Raw genomic sequence first — 20,754 nt, 5'->3', positions numbered from 1 at the left:
TGTGGGACTCCTTGGCTCTGGCTGGGCACAAGTTTCTCATCAATTTTCAAACTTGTAAATTTCCCAGTATTTGCATGATTTTGAAGAGATTTTGTCTTAGTAAATCAGCATGAACATGGCCAGTCTTACATTTCTTGTACCCACAAAGTTTTTGTTCTGTTGCAGAACAGGAAATGTAGTTTGAAGCTTTTCATTATTAGCAAGTGTCTTGCAGGAGCCAGTGCAAATGATTATGTGAGATCATGCAAGCCCACCAGCTAGATGACAGCCAGACTACTGAGTGAGGTTACCATCTCATACATGCAGATATGATCAGATGATCCTAATATTACTAGGCAGTTGGTAAGGTTGGCAAGCAAATAGTATCTGCCATGGAAAAAATGACACATCTATGCACAACCATATAGCTTTCCGAATGCTGCGTGTTGTCCATCTACTGCTTGTTCCTTGTCTTGAGATGTACAAAGACCTTCAGATGCTGCCCTTTCATGCTGAGTGAACTGATTGCATTCCAATGTCATCTGATGCAGCTTTTCTGGGTCATGTCTTGCATAGCAAAATTTTTCATGGCTTCATTTTACCAAAGGTACATAAAATCGAAATGCATTGTCAGTCCATCATTGCAGGCTCCATCATAGCTTGTGTTTTTCATGGAGATACCCCATGACATCTTGGTAGTACAGGAGACAGAACTGGCAACTGTGGTGCCATTCCTCTCCCATTCCCTTCACTCATTACCTGTTTTGTAAATTCAAGCCTTTGCCCTGTACATTGCATCAATGCAGCTCTCATGACAAGAGCACACAAGATTTGCCTTTTCCTGATGGGTTTATCTCATGACTCCATCAATGCCACAGACCCTGCAAAAAAGACACATGAATAAATGTTTATTTACATAGCATTATGAATGGAAAAAGGTGCTTGTGTGAGGGCTGGCTGCAAATGAGGCCTTAAGTATCTAGAGGTGTTGGGGCTGCCTCTCTTCACATATTGGAGAAAGTGTTAATTTGCTTCTTGAAACATATGCTGAAAGGCAGTTTTTTGGTTTGCAGAGGAGATGAGGAGGTCAAAAGGAATGCCAGCTGGTTTTTGGGAGGGCAGAGCCATGCTTACACTTCTAGTCACCTGAGGAATCGAGCACATACATCTGTTCTGGCTACGTGTACATGATGTGGGGAGTGTAATAAAGGAAATGGCTCCCTCCACGCTCCAGCACATTTATGTGACAGTCGCTTACCTTAGTTCTGTTTATTCATAACAAACATATTTTTTTAGGTCCTAGAAAAAGAGAGAGAAAGCAAAGGTGATGTAGGGATGAATTTTGCATTATGGTGGATGAATTTATGGATGAAAGTTTTCCGTCAGTTCAAACGCACTTCAAATGTGAATGGCAGATTTCTTCACTTGCCTGAAATACTGTTCTGGAGATGGAAGTCAAGAACAGTTTTATAGAATTCCTTATTTTAAATCATATATTTAACTGATAAAAAAAGATACTGAGTTTGAAAAGCCTATCCAGGTTCAATTTTTTGTGTGGTTTCCCAGCATTTCACTATTGTATGCTCACTAGAAACCAGAATGTATGCTGAAAACAAAATCAGTTAATATGAAGAGTAAATGCACTATCTGTTCAGAAAGCAGACTGAATTGGGCTTTGACAAGCTTACCTTGCTTTGAGGATCCATTTTTGCTCCCATGCAATTCAGTGGCAAAACTCCCACTCACTTCAGCCATGTAGGACCAACCGCAGAGACAAGAGAGCAGCAAAAGGCTTTTACAAAACAATGGAAATATGATGAAGAGGAAATATCAGGACACTGAGCTGGTCTGTCAGTGAATGGAACAAAAACAACAAATGAAAGCTTGATCTTTCAGGGAAAGAAGTCTGTTTGGAAAAGGATGCATTCAGCAAATGATACCACACTTAACAGGACAAAGCTGTGCAGTATGGAATAAACACTGTCTGCTGAGAGTTAGCAGGACACCAACATTCAGGAAGCTGAACTTTGGAAATGAGTGTGCAATGCTCTGAACAATTCCTAAGAGATATGGTGGAGAGGGCTGGGGCTGAATGCACTCCTCTTTTAGGATGGAGTCCTCTGTGGCTTTGTGAACATGTCAGGTAGTGCCTGGGAAAAAAAATAGGAAGCTTGAGGAATGCAGTGAAATTTGTTTCTTTCATATCCTGTAAGAGAAAGATTTTTTTTAAAACCCTGGTTGTTTCTAGGGTCTGTTAAGGCTGGTTTGCTGTCAAAGCGTTTCCTTTGTTCTGCATCTTAAACAACTCAAAACAAAGACCTCTTGTTCCTTTTGGGAACCTATTCTCCTCTCAATGCAAAGCATTTGTGGGAGTCCAGTTTCTGCAGACTTCCTAAGTGGTTTAAAACAACCCCAAACATTAAGATCCTGGATATGCTTTGCCTTCTACATTTTAGAAGGGGGAAAGGTATTATTGCAGACAATTTAAAACCATAACAAAATGTGGGCTGCAGTTTAATTTGAGAACGGAAAGCAAATGGTATTGTAAAGCTTAATGTTTATAGGAAAGAATGCTTTTCCTTTTCAGCCTTTTTCTTAAGTCTGAAATTTGTAAGAGGAAGTTCAAAGAGGATATACACTTTAGTTCCTACTTGGTTATTTTCCATATGTGAGGTCAGTAGATTTCAGCGGATTAGTCCAGGTTCCTGAACAGCTGAAAAGTTTTGAAATCACCTTCCTGAGGTTTTGAAGTAGGGTATTATAGTTTGCAAAGAAAAAGATCAGTTTAAGCAGGCTTCATGTGTTGCCTGTTTACTAAGAAAGTGAGAGTAGAGTGGTCTGAAATGGGAGATGAGTGTAATCAAAAAAATTTACAGCATCTTCTAAAGCACATCCATTATGGCAATGATTTAAAACTCATCAGGCTTTTTAATAACCAGCATACCTTTCAATAGCCTTGAGACACTACATCCTTCAACACTGCTGATTATAACTGAAACCTTTTGGAAAAGGATGATTTACTGTTTCAGGGCAATTTTCCATATATGGAAACAAAAGGCTCACTTTAGTGGAACCTGGTTTTATAAAGAAAAACAGACAGTAATAAATACGTTTAGAACCAGCTAGACTGACATTGTTATTTCAAACTATTTTGTACATCCACGTGTAAGTTTTTCAGTTCCACATAGTATTTTATCTCAAAAGCAGCAGTGATTCATCTAATGTTGTGAGATCACAAAGCAACTTCCTTACAAAAACTAGGTTCAGGTTACTAGAATTGGAAGTATTCACCCGTTGGGTTCAAATATGTATTTCCCAGCTTCGGTTCAGAAGTGAACTGAAGTTGAAGTGAAGGGTCCTGATTTGATATTTACATTGGGTTTCTTTCTCCAAATCTGTAAAGGTTTTCCCAAAGCAAACCTAACATAGAAGGTAGGTGCAGAGAAAGATGAGGGAATGGCAGTAAATCTAATTGCACCAGTAATTTCTTACAGAAATACATTTCATATACCTGGATAGGATGGAGATGTTCTCAAGGGAAGTTTTGATTTAATGTATGAAATAGTTCATTTCAAAATAATTAATCTGAAAGTTTTTGAAGATGAGACTGGCACAAGTTCTAGGAATGTGTTCTGTAAATCAGGCTCTTCCCACTGTAGAAAATATTTCTAAACTGACCTACAGAAGTGTTGTGGTTGGCCCCATCTGGAGGCCAGGTGCCCACCAAAGCTGGTCTATCACTCCTCTCCTCAGCTGGACAGGGGAGAGAAAATATGACGACAGGCTCCTGGGTCGAGATAAGAGCAGGGAGAGATCACTCACCAATTGCTGTCATGGGCAAAACAGACCCAGAAAAATTTATCCAATTTATTACCAAACAAATCAGAGTAGGATAATGAGAATAGAATCAAACCTTAAAACAGCTCCCCTCACCCCTCCCTTCTTCCCGGGCTCAACTTCACTCCCGATGTCTCTCCCTCCTCCCCCCCAGCGGCACAGGGGGACAGGGAATGGGGGTTGTGGTCAGTTCATCACACGTTGTCTCTGCCGCTCCTTCCTCCTCAGGGGGGAGGACTCCTCACACTCTGCCCCTGCTCCAGTGTGGGGTCCCTCCCACAGGAGACAGTCCTCCACCAACTTCTCCAACATGAGCCCTTCCCACGGGCTGCAGTTCTTCACCAACTGCTCCAGCGTGGGTCCCTTCCACAGGGTGCAGACCTTCAGGACCAGACTGCTCCAGTGTGGGTCCCCCATGGGGTCACAAGTCCTGCCAGCAAACCTGCCCCTCTCTGCACGGGGCCACAGGTCCTGCCAGGAGCCTGCTCCTGTGTGGTCTTCCCATGGGATCACAGCCGCCTTCAGGTGTCTCCACCTGCTCCGGCTTGGGGTCCTCCATGGGCTGCAGGTGGATATTTGCTCCACCATGGACCTCCATGGGCTGCAGGCCCCACAGTCTTCTCCACAGGCTGCAGGGGAATCTCTGCTCCAGTGCTTGGAGCACTTCCTCTCCCTCCTTCTACACTGACTTTGGTGTCTGCAGAGTTATTCCTCTCACATCTTCTCACTCCTCTCTCTGGATGAAAAAAACTACTCCTAGTTACCCCCCTCTCCTTAACTCTGTTATCTCAAAGGCACTACCACCATCGCTGATGGACTCGGCCTTGGCCAGCGGTGGGTCTGTCTTGGAGCCGGCTGGCATTGGCTCTGTCAGACATGAGGGAAGCTTCTAGCAGCTGCTTGCAGAAGCCACTCCTGTAGCCCCCTGCTACCAAAACCTTGCCACGCAAACTCAATACAAAAAGAAAACGTGAGGTTTGAAAGGTGCGGTTTGGAACAGCTTTGTGTGCTGAGCAGTGTCTGGGTCTGCTCCAGGGAAAATAGGTGCTGAGTAGCGTCAGTTATCATAGAATCCCAGAATCCCAGAACAGTAGGGGTTGGAAGGAACCTCTGGACATCATCTAGTCCCACCCCCTGCTAAAGCAGAATCACCTAGAACAGGTTGCACAGGATTGTGTCGAGGTGGGTTTTGAATCTCTCCAGAGAAGGAGACTCCACAACCTCTCTGGGCAGCCTGTCCCAGTGCTCCATCACCCTCAGAGTGAAGAAGTTTTTTCTCATGTTCCGATGGAACTTCCTGTGTTCCAGTTTGTGCCTGTTGCCTCTTGTCCTGTCACTGGGCACCACCAAAAAGAGTCTGGCCCCATCCCCTTGACACCCACCCTTTAGATATTTATAAGCATTGATCAGATCCCCTCTCAGTCTTTTCTTCCCCAGACTACACAGCCCCAGCTCTCTCAGCCTTCCCTCATACAAGAGATGCTCCAGTCCCCTCATCAACCTCGTAGTCCTCCGCTGGACTCTCTCCAGTAGTTCCCTGTCTGTCTTGAACAGGGGAGCCCAGAACTGGACACAGAACTCCAGATGTGGCCTCACCAGAGCAGATTAGAGGGGGAGAAGAACCTCCCTCAACCTGCTGGCCACTCTTCTGAATGCACCTCAGGTACCATTGGCCTTCTTGGCCACAGGGGCACATTGCTGGCTATGTGTAGTTGGTTAGGCACACTATGTTTATCACCTTGCTTTCTCTTAAGGCCTGCAAATCCCAATCTCTTGCAATTTTCTCCTGGAAGTTATTCTGTTTCTTCTGAGCAATTGAGATACCTGACATCTGTTGTACTGGTATACAGCATTATATGCTGAATCTTTGTACGAAGAAATGCACTTTGCAACCAATACTATATGATCTTATTAGTTTATTTGTTAATATATAAAAAAGGAAAGAAAATCTTAAAATTCATTTCATTTCAACCCAGGAATACTCCTAAGGATATACCTAATTCAAAACCAGTGAGTCTACTCAAATGTTTATTGATAAACCTGTAGTCAAGAATCTTTCTGCATCAGGGTTTAAATTTGATAGCAGGAATGGTCTTTACCTCTGGCAAGCCAAATTTCTGAATGACCAGCTGTGAAAATTTTCCACCTGCAAAGAAGTCCCACCTGATGTTCACCACCTTCACGGCACAACTCCTTTGTACCTACATATAAGGTATGGCTAAGGACAGGGTTTGGCTTTTAAATGTCATTAATATACAGGTTTATGCATGAGCAGTTACATAGAAGATACATGAGCATCATAAGTCATTTTATAAAAAATTCACAAGTCATACTCATCTCAAATCAGAGATTGTAGTATTGCTGTTATATGTGCGTACCCACCTCAGTTCCATATGAGCTCTAGGCTATTCTGTGATAATAAATTCTAGTTTATTAATTGCACAGTGTCCTGGGTTTTGGCTAGGATAGAGTTAATTTTCAGAAGAAGGTGGGGGGGACACACAGCCAGGACAGCTGACCCAAACTAGCCAAAGGGGTATTTGACACTCTATGACATCAAGCTCAGTATATAAGGGGGGAGCTGGCCAGGGAGGAGGGGTTACTGCTTGGGGACAGGCTGGACATCGACTTCTGGGTGGTAAGCAAACTGCATTGTGTATCACCTACTTTGTATATTTTTTTATTAGCATTGTTGTTGTCATTTTCCTCTCCCTTTGCTGTCCTATTAAACTGTCCTTATCCCAACCCACAAGTTTTACCTTTTTCTTCTGATTCTCCTCCCCATCCCACCATGGGGGGAGGAGTAAGCAAGCAGCTGCCTGGTACTTATTTTCTGGCTGGGGCTAAACCATAACACACAGTACAATCCAGAAGTGCCACTTAAAAGAGTTCTTGAGTTATTTAAATTTCTTGCTAGCAAGAGTTCAAATGTACAGTCCAAAGAAAGCAAGGGGCAGAAATTCAGGTGTACCTCATTCAGCAGGGAAAATTGCAGCCTATTTCTTGTCTTCATAGGATAAAATGTATTCCCCAAGTTCTGCCTTCTCTTATGATCATGCATATCATTTAACTGTGGACAGAAATTGCAAGAATTTTGAAGAGTTTATATCTTTTGGAGAAGCCTTAAGTATTACTAAAATCTCAGAGGTTTTACACAAGAATTCAAATGCTACCACTTCAGTGGCAGATTAAACAGTCCTTTCCTGTCCTGGGTTTACTTGCATTATTTCCAGTGACACTGCTAAACTCAGGATCAACTCTGAAAATGAAACTAAAAGGTGACAGTGACACTAAGTTTGGTCTTTTTTCTTTTTCTCCCGTTCCTTAATAACTGCTGCTGAAATGCTCTCAGCTCACAGGTAAAAAAGAGTTTCCTTGTAACAGCCCCACCAGTGTGAAAATATTGCAAAGGCAAATATAGGATGTCATGGGCAGCATTTACCTTCCGTGCTTATGTTAGAAGCTGCTCTCCCAGGCTTGACATGCCTTCAGTGGAGTGCGAGGAGTTCCTTCAGGTAGCAATTCACAGCACCTATGCTAAGACCTTGCTTTGTGAAGCTTTCCTGAAGCTCTTGCTCTTTCTGAAGGAGAAGCCTCCTTGTTTCCAGGAAAAACTGTGAGAATTATCCCACTGTCCAAACTTCTGTCCACTTTCTTCCAGTAAAGGAAGTATTAGATGACCAAAAGTGATCAGGAGCATAGAGCAGATTGAAGCCTGGAGCAACGTGGTAGTGCTGCTTCCATTGGCTGCAGTCAGGTTTGGATCAGGTCATGAAACCAACACAGACAAAACCTCGAGGGTTTTGTCTTTGCTCAAGCAACATCTGAATTGGCTTCACTCACGGAGGAATTAGGCAGTTGTTTTTCCAGTATATGTTTTTGGAAACTTTTCTTTGAGGTTAAAAGAGATTAATGCAGAATATCTAAACCAAAAGAAATCAATTTCCAGGTCAGTATAAAAGATAAAAAAGTAATTTTCTTCCAGGTTCCTAGCTTCATCTGTACAAATGTCACATCATTGGCCCAGATAGATAGCAATTTGGCCAGTCCCAGCACAAAGTGATTTTTTTAAAAGTGCATCACCACAGTTTCCATTCTCTTCCTAGAAGAGAACAGGTATTTTGTGTCATTGTCACCATCGGAGGAAACAGCACGGGGCTACAAAGCTTTATAAACTAGTTTCATTGATTTGGTTTTGTCAGTCCAACAGCTGTCTCCCAGCCCTACTCTCCTTACCAACGTCAGTGCTCCCGCCACTCCAGTCTTCAAAGAAAGATAAAGATATCTTTTTTCTAAATAAACATTTGGCTCCAGGGGATGAGTGTCTACATAGGATTCTGTCCAATTCAAATCAAGGTTTCACCTTGGATAGGATTGGCTCATTTGTATAAACTCAGGTGTCACTGAGAGAGAATAAAAAGTACCCTATGGAACATGTCTTATGAGAAAAAGACATTTCCCAGCATAAAAGAATTTTTTAAAAATGTTTGTTATTTTTCTCCAAAACTTCTTCATAGAGTCAACAAATAAAGGCAAGTTCAGTGGTAATACTAATGAAATTTATAGCCCTCTGTGTTCTTTAATAGTATATTGAAAAGAATAGAGCTACTGGATGAAGTTATTCAGATGAAAACATTCCTGGATAGAGTAAATTAAAAAGACTGGTAGTTAAAGTTATGCCACTCAGCTATGCACTACTCTGAAATGCTGCTCTGTTTCCTTTGGAACATGGTTTGCAACACCAGTGATGTATGATCATTAGAAGAAGATCTGACATTTCTCCTTCCACGCAGTTCTGTTGGATTCCAACAACAGGTCATAGTCTGAGCACATTTGGAACCTTTTCCATGAACATAAAAGCTAGATAAATTGTGCACAATTATCCCATCTAATACGCATGTACTGGGCCAGCTTCTCCTCTAGTTGTAACAAATGTTACATGCCTTTATTTCTAAATGGAGGACTGGATGGAAGAGACTTACGAGGATGAGGTCTACACTAAGTTAGAAGATTTCCTCCTTGTGATGAAAATGTTGAATGTTTATGGACAACTAAAGTAAAATTCTCCTAAGAGTGAATTTTTTGGTTTCCCCCCACCATTTGAACTGTGTTGTACTGAACTGTACTGTGATTAGCGCTTTGTTGAAAGCAAAGGTTCAATCGAAATTTTTCCTGTAGTTTTTGAAATGAAATTAGTTTGTGTGGAATCCAAATCCAGAAAGAATATTGTTTAAGGATAATAGGTGCTTTTTGTACACTTCTTTCTTCATAAAACTCACTGCAGGTAATAAAATTTCACTGTTTGTCTGCATTTTCAAAGTGAATTATAGTATTTCCTGTCTGTACAAAAAATGTCATTTTATTATTTTTAAACTTTCTACAACTTGTGAATCTAGACTATTTAGTTTCAACCATTGCTAATTGTTTTAGATGATAGTTTTTAGATGCTCTATACAACCACTCTGTTACAAACATTTATATCATGTTTACATGATCTACTCACTCCACATACAGATACTTTAATCTGGAAAGTCTTAAATTCTTCCCACTGGAAATTAAATATTATCTTCTATGGTTTTTTACAAGGTTTACTTTTTCAAATGTTTAACTACTGCATATGGTAACAATATAAACCATCAATCACTTATCAGAAATATTAATGGAAAATCTGATTCTGTGCTGAGCTGTGGTAAATGTGAAATTTTGTTTTCTTAACTATAGCCAGGAAAATTAACGTACATTTTAGAAATTCATTTGAAAGATTTGTTCCATGAATTATTTTTTGGTCAAATTTCAGACATTGTAATTAGTTACTGGTTAAACACTGCTATGCTACTCATAGCATTTACTATTTCAGGCTAGAAAAACACAATAAATTTATTTTAATTAAAAAGTTAGCTTGACATCTCCTTGTACCTGAGGCTAGAACACACTAATATACAGACAATCTGCCAGTACTGATTTTAATAATGATTTGTTTTGATTCTTCATGGTCTCAGAAGGAGATATGCATATGAACTAGGGACAAACACTATTGTTTGCATTCATAGTGTTTACTCTGTGTGTCCAGCTAATAATTTTATAGCTTTTGGTAAGACCTTGGGAAGTCTTTGGCTTGTATGATGTCTTATGCACAAAAGAAGGCTCTCAAAGTCAGTGGAACACTTGCTTGTATAAAACTTTTTGGTAGCTTGCCTAAGGGGGAAGGTAAAGACTAGCTCCAGCCTAGTATGCAGTAGCTTCAGTTTAACAGCTCATCCTTTCACTGACTTTTGGCAAATGTGATTGACTGTACTTCTTTTTTTAGGGATGCTGAATTCTTCACCAAGAAGCTTGAAGAGTTTATTTTGGTCTTTAAGGCAATGGTAGCTTGCAGAGCCCATAGCACAGCTCCTTGACTGCTTGAAATCTGCTTAGGGCAGTGGTGCTTTAAGCTGAATAAGCGGAGCTGCTGTCTTGTTTTCTCTGAGAAACGTCACATGAAGAATGTGACACCTGTGACTAACTGGTACTGATGGATATAACTGCTGGAAAGCTACGGGTGAGGGGTGAGCAAGAGATGCTTGCTCTAGCTGCAGAGAACAATGTGGATGAGTTATCATGCTTTAAAGGGATCACTTGAGCAAGGGGATGACCACACTTCAGCCACATTTGCTGGAGGAATCACTTTTTCCCTGTTCAGATCTGCTCCTTCCCCCTCCTGCTGCAGACAGTTGTTGTCTTCCCTTCTCTCTGTTGGTGGCAACTCTGTAATGTTTAATTCAAAATGGGTGAGTTTAGCAGAAGACCTGCCATTTAAAGTACTTGAGCCTAACCCTGATTTTCTGCCTCTGTAATCTCTCCAGCCAGAGAGGGCTATCAGCTCTCTCAGTGAAAGTTCCCGTCTCAGTCATAGTGTCTTGTCAGTATCCTTCTCATTAATCCCTGGAAATACCTGGCTTGTAGTCCCATGTTTTTGTTCGACCAAAATTGGCAATTCTTACTGAGTGGCTGGCACCTCCTTTTCAGGTTTGACTGGAAATAGAAAGCTAATGAAATTTGGCAGCTTTGTAATGGAAGTGTTACAGTTGGGTAAATGAAACAGCTCTTTATTAAAATAAATTCAGAATTACATGTGTATTATTTATTGTTATTTATAGATCTAATGGATTGACCAGTTACCTCTGTCCTTGAAGAATCTAAAATGTACAAAGCTGTTAAAGAGCTGTCCCCGTTCTTCCTACAGGTAGTTGTGTTTCAGGTGATAAATTCTTTTGGACAAGGACTTGGTCTTCATTATATGTATTTGCGGCTGTGCAAACAACATGCTATAATTTAATCCATCTGTTTTGTGGAGTGTTTTGGAAAGCCCTTGTGAAGTGCATTATTAATATAAAATGAGGATTCGTTTTTATGGCTTCAGCAATGTTTATTTTGCTGCAGAGGGGCTGTGTCACATAATGGATGTCACAGGCTCCTTTGCAGCTTTGTGATTGCCTAGTGCTAGCCATGTCCTCGGGATCTGTACGATATAAGCAGGTAATAAAATAAAGAGCTCATTTTGGCTGGAATTTAATTTAATTAATAGCATTAAACATATGAATAGTTCCCTTGAAGTCTGTGGAAATACTCTCTGCTTTTAAAATTAGAAACATGCTTAATTACTTTACTAAATCAATTACTTTAATAATTCTGTGTATCAGGAATACAAAGAACAGTGAAGGTGCCCTTTAAATGGATCATGTAGCACCCCTACATGTGGAAAAGACAGGGGAAACAGCCAGGCTGAAAATGTAGCCGAAGACAAAACATTCCTCCGGTGATGTGTGGTAAGTGTTAGCTGAAGGTATTCGGCACCTCACAAGATCAGGCCTTGTATGATTAAATTGCTGTACAAACCCGTGGTAATAGATCCTTAAATAATAAAGTGAAAGGGGAGATAGGAAAGTTGGGCGGGAAGAAAACTAACTCAGTGCATTAGAAAAATTATTGTTTGAGTTCCCAGTATGTAATGGCTGGGTTTGCAGTGCGGCGACTGAATTCAGCAGCAGTGTTGTTCTGGCCAGTGATTTGGTGGGAATGTCAACCTAAGCAACAACACTGTGGTATGTACAGCTCAGGTCAGACACGTCTCTGATTTCTGACCACTTTTTCTCTTGGGTCGTGTCTATTTTCTTCCCAGAAAATATGGTAATATTTGGATTTATTCAATCTCGTGGCAGTCTTGTACTGCTTATTCTAATGCCTCTTGTTGAACCTGACCCACACATTATCCCTTTTTGTAAAGAGCTCATTTAGACCTAAGCCCTGAACCCTCTGCTTAAGGCTGAGCAAACTGGGCTGAAGGAAAACAGTATGTCCTCACATGGAGTGGGGCACAGAACAAATGTTCTTTGACCTTTAAGCAGCGTGTGCCATACTGCGTAGCATTGCCTCTGTTTGGAGGGTGCACGCACAACTCGTCTCCAGTTTCTTCCTTTCCAGGGCTCCGCGAGGAGGAGCAGCATGTATCAGTGCCACCGTGCCAGCGAGCAGGGGGCTAGCAGGGTGCATGGAGCTTAATCTTCTCTCCTATTCTGCAACAGCGTGCCTTACATGTCAGCACTGATACCATTCATCTTTGTCTAATGTTTTTCTAACACGTGGGCTCATAAGATGGCAGAAAGTGAGTGTGACTCTTCATTTCATTCCTGTGGGTTGTTGCTCGCATCTCTGATAGGTGTGGGTGTGAACTGTTAGCATAGTCCTTACACAGGGATCGCCATGGACAAACCACTCGATCTGGGAGTGAAAAATTAGAAAACAAAGGACTTGGTTTGAATGATCTACAGGAAATTTATTTGTCCCCTGTCAGAAATACAAACTTTGTAGAAGGTATGTATGATAAGTGTTGCAGTTTGGGTTCTTTCAGCAAGAGATATTTTCTTCCCCACAGAAATGTAGGGGGAACCTCTCTTACAGGCAGGACTTTTTTAATAGTAGATACAAAAAGAAAAAATGCATTACAACCATTTTGCTGGTAAACTTTCTTCCCTGTTATAAACTGTAACTTTTATCAGGCTGTAAGTAATGCATCCTGGAGACAACAAGCCAAAGCAGTAATATTTCTACTTCTGTGATGATGCCTGGAATCCCCAAACATAATTTAAGGCTTTTTGGTCTAGACACAATACATGTACACAATAGAAAGATGATTTCTCTCTCTAAATAATGACCTTTCTACTAATTTAATTGCAACAACATTCCATCAGAAGGCAACCGGATTTGTGTGCTTGTTCTGCCTCTATCTGCATGTTAAATGGTGTGAGAAATTGCCAGGTGGTGACTTGCTGAAAAAACATGATAAATACAATTCAACTAATACACATTTATTATATCAATGCTATTCAGATATTTTAGGAACTAGTAATATTAACTCCGAATTTATTGTAAGTCATCTAATTCTTTCGTATTTTATTCTAAAGCTAAAACTATTCTTGCAATTCCTTATGAAAAGGTGATATACACATATCTTTATGCTTTCTAATGATCTCTTTGCAAGTGTACTTAAACTGTTTTAAATAATTGTATCAATCTGAATGATTTAATCATAAACAATGAAGTAAATATAAATGCTCACTATCTAGATTCCTGTATAGCTGTAGATGTTACCAACAGCATGCCCTCCTGAATTTAAGTATGATATTTTGGAAGGTTTACCACTGAACTCTTGTGAGGTAACATAGACCTTTGAAAACAGTGGACAATTGGTTTGATGAAACATACTGCCATTGACTTGGGCTAGCAATGTACATCTACAGTTAGTCATACCAAACTGAGTCATGACAGAGATTTTGAGATAATTAAACCCATCATGGAAGAAAAAATGCTGTTAGTGTGTGTGACAGAATGCTCCAAATGATGCAGGCTAATATATAAATATAAGGCAGATATAAAGAGCCCTGTGTATTACATAGAAATTTAAATGTGTAATAGTCGCTGAATGACAAATCAACCTAAAGATTTTGGGCAAATAACATGAGAATAGATGGTATTGCTGTGAAGTGTGCAGCACATTAAAATGCATGCTTACGCAAATTGTGGTCAGATTCTTAGTATAAGAGCAAATCTTTTTTGCTGCTGGCAATACATAAAAAGTACGGAAAGCTAGACATAAAACAGGTGACACTATTTTGTTTTTTGTGCTCACATCAAGATTGCAGAACCTGGTGTAATTTGTCATCAGCCCAGTGACTTCAGATGAATTCTGGCAGCTCATAAGGACTGGAAGTGGCCTTGTTAGTTTCCTTTCATGCTGCTTACAGGTGAATCAGCTTCTGAAAATTACATGTTCCATAAGGAAAGCAGTTCCATCTGTCAGCCATTAAATGTACTCAAATACATATGAAGATACATCTTGAACATATTAGTCCATCTGCATGCAAGCAGGTGTCTGCTGAAAAAAAAAAAAAAAGCCAACCCAAAACCAAACCCACAGGAAGAAATCTTGTATATTGCATTAGAATCCTTAAAAATTTAAACCATACCAGTGAGACCAGAGTTCTCTCTATTTTGAGTGCCCTTTAAGATCACAACGATCTTTAATTTTATTTGATAAAATAATATATGATGAAATGGTGTATTTGAAGTCATACAGGCCTTTAAAAAAAAGTGAAAACTTCAATTAACAGCCAGGTTCTTTAAACTAGAAACCTAAATTTGGACATGGTATTGGGAAGTGCTGGGATTTGCCTCCAGTACAAACATATGAAAGGCCTGATCCCTGACATTTACTGTTTCATGCTTCTAAACATTTAAGAAACATAGTCAGATGGCAAATTTGGTGGGTGGAGAAGACTAAGACCTTTTGCCATTTTTTCTTTTTTCTGTTAAAAATATTGGTTCAGCGAGGGAGCAGAGTCCTGTTTCATTGCAAAGGAAAGGTAAGTCCAAGCCAAAATGTGCCAAGGTCACGTCTGCTGGGTGAGCATGCAAAGCAAACAGTGGTACTTTGATTTTACAATCTCAACCCATCTTGCAGCCTCAGATATTCTTTGGTGTTCATTCCTTCTCAAAACCTTCTTATTTCTCTCATGGCAGGCCAGCCTCTACTTTCCTTGGAAGTGGAACAGCCTGCTGCCATGTTGCCTGCATTCAGGAGGAAAGCTACTTGCTCTGCAAAATGATTATCTGCAGCACAGGGTCTTTGGGATCTGGCTTACCTATTTTGTTGATTTTTTTAATAAGGATTTTTAAGTGCGCCCCACTTCTTGCCTCTGTACCAGTTTGGGGGCACAAGGACACCCTTGGAGGAGCCCACAGAGCTTAAGCAGCCCCATTTGGCATGGCCAGGGGTGGCAGAGGCTGGTGAGGCTCTGCCTTGCTGCCATGCTCAGTCCCTCCAGGCACCAGTGTCTGTCAGCCCTGGAATGCCCCTCATTGAGAGGGGACACAAGTGTCAGGGCCTCAGTCATTCCCTCTCCAGGTGTCTGGCTGCTGAGTGCACCCTGGCCACCAAGGGTGGCCATTGTCCCACTGGGGACAGGCAGTGGGGAGGTTGGGGCCATGTCCCGCCTCAGCCCCAGGGGGTTGCTCTGGGCTGAGCAGGACTCTAACGGCCCCCTGACACCCACTTCATTCCCAGTTTTCCATCGAGGGAAAGAATTGCCCTGGAAGTGCCCCCTGGGGTGTGGGGTAAATGTTTACACAAAGCAGCCAGCTGAGAGGTCTGGAACGTACTGTGAAAGAGGGGAGAAAAGCGTCTGGCATCATGGTAACCAAAGTGTCCTTTCAGTCGAGAAAAATAGCAAATACTGGAAGCAGAGCAAAAGTTCTTTTTCGAGAAACTTCTGCCCTGGGGATGCGATGACCAAACCCCAGAGCTAGGCCCTGCAGACCCTGGGGGACACCTTCTCCACACGGGCAGCTGCAGCCACCCAGTTCCTCAGTAACGTGGCTGGGTTGAACAGGGTCTGAGGCGTACCTGTGGAGACTTAGTTATTTATGTCTGAAATAGTCACTCCGGAATAATTTTCTCACCACCTTCAGATGCTGATTTATCTCCCCCTGAGTTAGACACCGGGGATGAACCACCCAGAAGTACCAGCTCCTCTGTGCTGGCTTGTAAAAGGCACCTTTGGCAACAAGCCAGAGGTTGGAGGCCTAACCCTGAGCTGCTTGAACCAAGGTGAGGAAAGTCCCTCCACAAATGATAAAACCAGAGTCTCTGTCCTCATTTGAAATTGGGCTGCTGTGGCAGCTTTGCAACTGCTTTGGCAATTCAACCCAAAAATTAAAAATCAGGACAAGTCTTAAGATACAGAAAAAACAGGACTAAAAGCTGTTGCCCCTGAACTTCAGATGCATTTTTTTCAGCGCTCTCTTTCAACATGGGGAAGATACCACCTCTTGGTTTTATATAGAAGGGAAAGAGTCTGGAACTGTTAAAATGTTCTTGCCTCTTTCCTGCTAACGGGGTACATTAGATTTGTCCACGCATGGTGCTCCTGAGCCTGGAACGATTCAGATGCTGCAATCAGTGTATCTAAAGCAAGCCTGGGTATTTCTATGCTATGCTGGAGTCTGGAGTCCAGAATACCCTGAATGTGCAGCTGGGCAAGGTGGAGAGGAGTCATACTATGATTTATGGCTTAAGCCTCTGCTATTTTTGCAGGCTGACTTTATGTGTGCAACATTAAGAGCCCTAAGTGACACCTCTCTGAACGCCTGAGCCTAAAGTTTGATTAGCTAACTTGCAAGTTTTCTCTGCAGAAATATATTTTCCCATTTTTATAACTGTGGGCTTATAAGTTGTTTTAAAGTTAACTTGCACAGATGCATCTTTTAATATGTTTTCTTTTCCAGTATGACAGTTCTGGGAAGGTGGAGGCTTACAAGACATGACAAATGCTTACTATTTGCAAATTCCAGAAAAAGCAAAAGGCACTATTTGACTGTTAAATAGACTTGGCAAGTACCTGGGGGCAAATATCAAGAATATGCTCACATATATGTCCAACATTTCCAGAATTTTTTTTCTTTGTTTTCTCAAATAAAAGATGTATTTTAGCCACAGAGAAACAAAGACCACAGTACAGTTTGTGGAGGGGGATAAGGGGGATAAGTTTGTGTTTCTGGATAAGGGAAGTGAAACAGAACAAAGTCCACAAAGTTTATCAGCTAGCCTGACTCTTTAAAAACAAATTCCTGCAAGATTTTATTTAAACAATTCATGCCATTTGACTAATCCAGCACTTCTCTTTTCTGTTTTATCTAACGTATGTTAAACTGAAGAAAGAAAGATCTTCAGGCCAGATTTACTGAAGTTTTCAGAGAAGACCTTCTGAGAGAAATGATTCTCAAAAATGTTTCAAATGCAAGTGATGCATATTAGCTGTGGTGAGCTGTTCATGAAAAGTCTGTGCTCCTCTTGCTCTATTCATGCAATAAATGCATTTCTCCAGGAGAAAAAATGGAAGTATGTACAGAAGCAATTTGTTTCCTAAGAAACAGTTCTGTTTAGAAATTGCAAATCTTTTTGAGAAATTTGATCACTTTGAAACAGTGAAAAAGGTCCTTTTCTCAGAAACAAGAGGGGTCTAAAGAAACTTACCTAAAATATATTTTAGCAGATTTGGTAGAAAAGTATTTCTGTCATTCAGAGGAGGATAGGAAAAACTCTACAACTTTTGTAGCCTCCGTTCATTGAAATGAGAGGCAAACAAAAGGAATGCATCTCATTGAACTTCAGCTGTCCAGTGTAATGTCCCATGTCCTGACAGGCTTATTTAGTTTTAGGGGGGGGTATTCTTTCTAGGATCCCTTTATGATGCCCCATCTTAGACTTTTTAAAGGGTTGCTGCCTAAGTAAAAGAATACATTTTGTTTAGGCACCTAAACACACTGATCTTATTTTCAAAATGCAACTGAGTGCTGAAGTACTTTGAAATCCCTGCAAAGAAACTGCTGTAGGGTGAGCTCTGATGAACACATTTCTAAATGCACTGGAAATGGTTATTTAATAAGTCAGGTCTTGGAGGCTGGGGAACTCAGGGAAAAGCTAAAAGAAGGGTTAGCTCTAATATGCATCATTTATTTGGCCCTCTAGCTATATTAAATTTTCATAATTCTTTTAATTGCTCAGATACTGGTAAACACTCAGGGGGTGAGGTTCCTTCCAAAAAAGAACATATGAAACATAGGATAAATACAAAAAAAGTCTGTTTCTCCTGTACTTTATTTCACTAAAAATTAATTTAAGGGGAATGTCTCCAAACTATATTGCTAAGTTTCAAGAACTTTCAAGCTGGCTTACTTTATGTAAAAAATAATTCTACCTGTTTGTTCTGTCTGGTTGTTTTATGAGTGCTTTGCCCTCTGGACTTGCTTTGTTTTTACTAGTTTCTGAGATTTATTTAGAAACTGATTTTTTGTGTTCCTGACTCATACAAAATTGAAGAAACAACAAACTAGTTTTAACAGAGGTTGTAAGAATTTTGCTAGCATGAAGAATAAAGACTATTCTGTTAACCTGATTGCGAAACTGATTGGAGGAGTTCTCCATTCTGTTTTAGTTGGCCTGAGAAAATAGCAAGCTAGCACTACAGATGATCTAAAGATTGAGATTAATCTCTATTTGCATGATTGGAAAATACATTTGTTTCTCTTTACATCCTGTGTAGGGTGAAAAATGTATCTTTGCTTTGCAATAATTCTCCTCACTGTTATTATTAACAAAGGACATTGCTCTGTTTCCTAGCAGTAGATGCTATTGGACCAAGGCCTAGATCTACAAAAGGCCTTAGATGCTGATGTGGGATTTAGGTGACTAAGTCCAACAGTTAGATCCTCAAAATCCCTATTCAGCTGTTACCTAATCCTGTAGGTGCCTAAAATCTGTAGGAACCAAAAATATTAATATTATACTTCCCAATAACTATGTCTCTGTTTACTTGGAAGTGCATGAGATGGTGTTTATCTCCTTCCTGGTCATGCAGCCTTTCTCAGAGCATGTTTGCAGCAGCTTCTTCCAGAGTGGTAAAGTTACAGAGGTTACATTCTGAGGAAGAGAGTGGAAGAGGACCAGGTTCAATCCATCCTCTTCTTGCTGGGCTTCAGCTCCACATCCCCTTCCTCCCAGACAATGGCTTTCTTGCTGTAACAATTCTGGCCATGTGGTTTTCTACTTACTATACTGCTTTCTCTTCCAGCTACATCATGAAAAAGAAGCCTGAGCCTGGATTAGTTATTTGAGAAGAAAGATATAGCTGCTTCTTATGGCTCCTTCAGGAAAGGTCTAGGACTCTTAAAAACTGTGGTGGACAGAAGAACCTCCTTGTAGGCATGAGTGAGTCACTTGAAAGACTCTAGGCCATTGTGGATACAAATATTAAAATGCTTATGGATAAAATATAAATCTGAGGATTTAATTATTACTTTCCCCATAGATTCATAAAGATACTTTTCTGGCATCTGGTAGATTGCAGTCATCTGAATGTAGAAGGTGGATGGTGAAAACACCAGGAAATAAACATGATTGAATTAAAAACTAATTCTTCCATTGTTGCTCAGTGGGAGTTTCACAGTAGATTCTGAATGGACTGAGTCTCAGGGTTCTCCCCAAATTACTCTATCTCATGTTTTCCTTTTGCTGAACCATTAGTAAAAATATCTGTGAATGTAAAATGCAGTCAAATTGAAAAACTGATTAAACTGGGCTGTCTCAAAGAATAGAACTGCTTAAAAAGAAAATTTCAGTTCCTTGTTATTGTCCTTCACCTTGCCATTATGAATATTACTGGTCACTTAGCTGGTTCACACAGATATTTCCCGTAAAAGAAATTAGTAAAGTTGCAAAGTCAGTCACTGGGTTTAGAAAAGCTTATGAAACCTGAGGTTGGTACTCTTGTGGGTATTCATTGTAGGACAGTCTTTACATATCTGAGCAGGCAATGTTCTCCTTTTTTTTTTTCCCTTCATCCTCATTTTCATTCTTCTGGAACCCTATTCTCTGAAGATGTGATTACAGTTATCCTCACAGGTTCTTCTTGGGTGAGCACCATTAGTTTATTTATTTTCAGAATACTGTAGGATGGAATGGTGTTTGTGCTCCACGGATGGGGTGTCGCAATGCTATCCCACCCAGAAATATATGCATAGCCTGTTTAGAACTTATCTCTCCTCATTCACTGTTTATCTATAGCTGTCACATAAACTCCACCTGTTTTAAACCTCAAAGAGCAAGAATGTGTATTGACAAAATGCAAGGCTTCTCTGTCCCATACCCTACCATACATACACTCTGGGTGAAATCAGTGGCAAAGACCTTATAAAGGCATAGGATTTTAGGAAGGTGAATGCTGATAAGTTAAGAAAAGCAAGGCTTAATTATGATTTTAGAGATTTTGATGCTAATGATAAGCCAATGTATGGAGACAGTCAGCTGTTCAGGATCAGTCTTGTTTTACAGCATAATGAGATTCTGACGTTAGTGACTACTTACAGTATCCATGTAATGAAATTGATAAGATGGTAGCATGAAAGCAGGAACAGATTACAAGGAAGTAACACTTGAGGTAAGAAGCATTAAAATCCTACTAGGATACAAAATCTAAGATGACTGTACTGTTACCTGTGTTGGAAACTTAAACTTGCAGGCTTTTTGAGTGTGTGTATGTTTTGGGTTTGTGACAATACATTTGTCCATATGACTTCTTTGTGAAAGGTAAATCATGGAAGGTTCTTAAGTCATAAGACTGTTAAATTTCTTTTACTAAGCATTTTCAAATTTTGAGTTCAAAGTGAAAAATTTGGGAAATGAGACAGCTGCCAATGCTAGCTGGCATGTTTACCTTAATGGACGTTGATTAGGAAATGCTGTTTCTCTGACAAAGAAAACAGAAATACTTTATGGCTGCTTTTAGCCTAAAAACAAAAAAAAATCCCCCCCAAACCCAAAAAATCAAAACAACCAAAAAAAAA

General features: G+C 40.4%; 2 long non-coding RNA genes across 2 annotated transcripts in view; both read left to right on the top strand.

Annotated features, from left to right (window-relative positions):
- The window catches only part of LOC142599604 (uncharacterized), a 29,426-nt gene extending 17,022 nt beyond the window's left edge, over nt 1-12,404 (top strand). Inside the window, exons 2-3 of the long non-coding RNA XR_012833182.1 lie at nt 11,499-11,624; nt 12,280-12,404. This is a non-coding gene — a long non-coding RNA (uncharacterized LOC142599604). The remainder of the gene's footprint in view (nt 1-11,498; nt 11,625-12,279) is intronic.
- A 3,138-nt stretch (nt 12,405-15,542) lies between these two features.
- Nucleotides 15,543-19,165, top strand: LOC142599480 (uncharacterized). Its single transcript, XR_012833049.1, has 3 exons — nt 15,543-15,961; nt 16,639-17,190; nt 18,984-19,165. It is a non-coding gene; the product is annotated as an uncharacterized LOC142599480 (long non-coding RNA).
- The last annotated feature ends 1,589 nt before the right edge of the window (nt 19,166-20,754 follow it).

Source organism: Balearica regulorum, chromosome Z (assembly GCF_011004875.1).
Source record: "Balearica regulorum gibbericeps isolate bBalReg1 chromosome Z, bBalReg1.pri, whole genome shotgun sequence".
In the NCBI taxonomy this organism is placed as follows: domain Eukaryota; kingdom Metazoa; phylum Chordata; class Aves; order Gruiformes; family Gruidae; genus Balearica; species Balearica regulorum.
The sequence above is the reverse complement of the archived record's forward strand: the minus strand, read 5'-3'. Positions and strand labels throughout refer to the sequence as shown.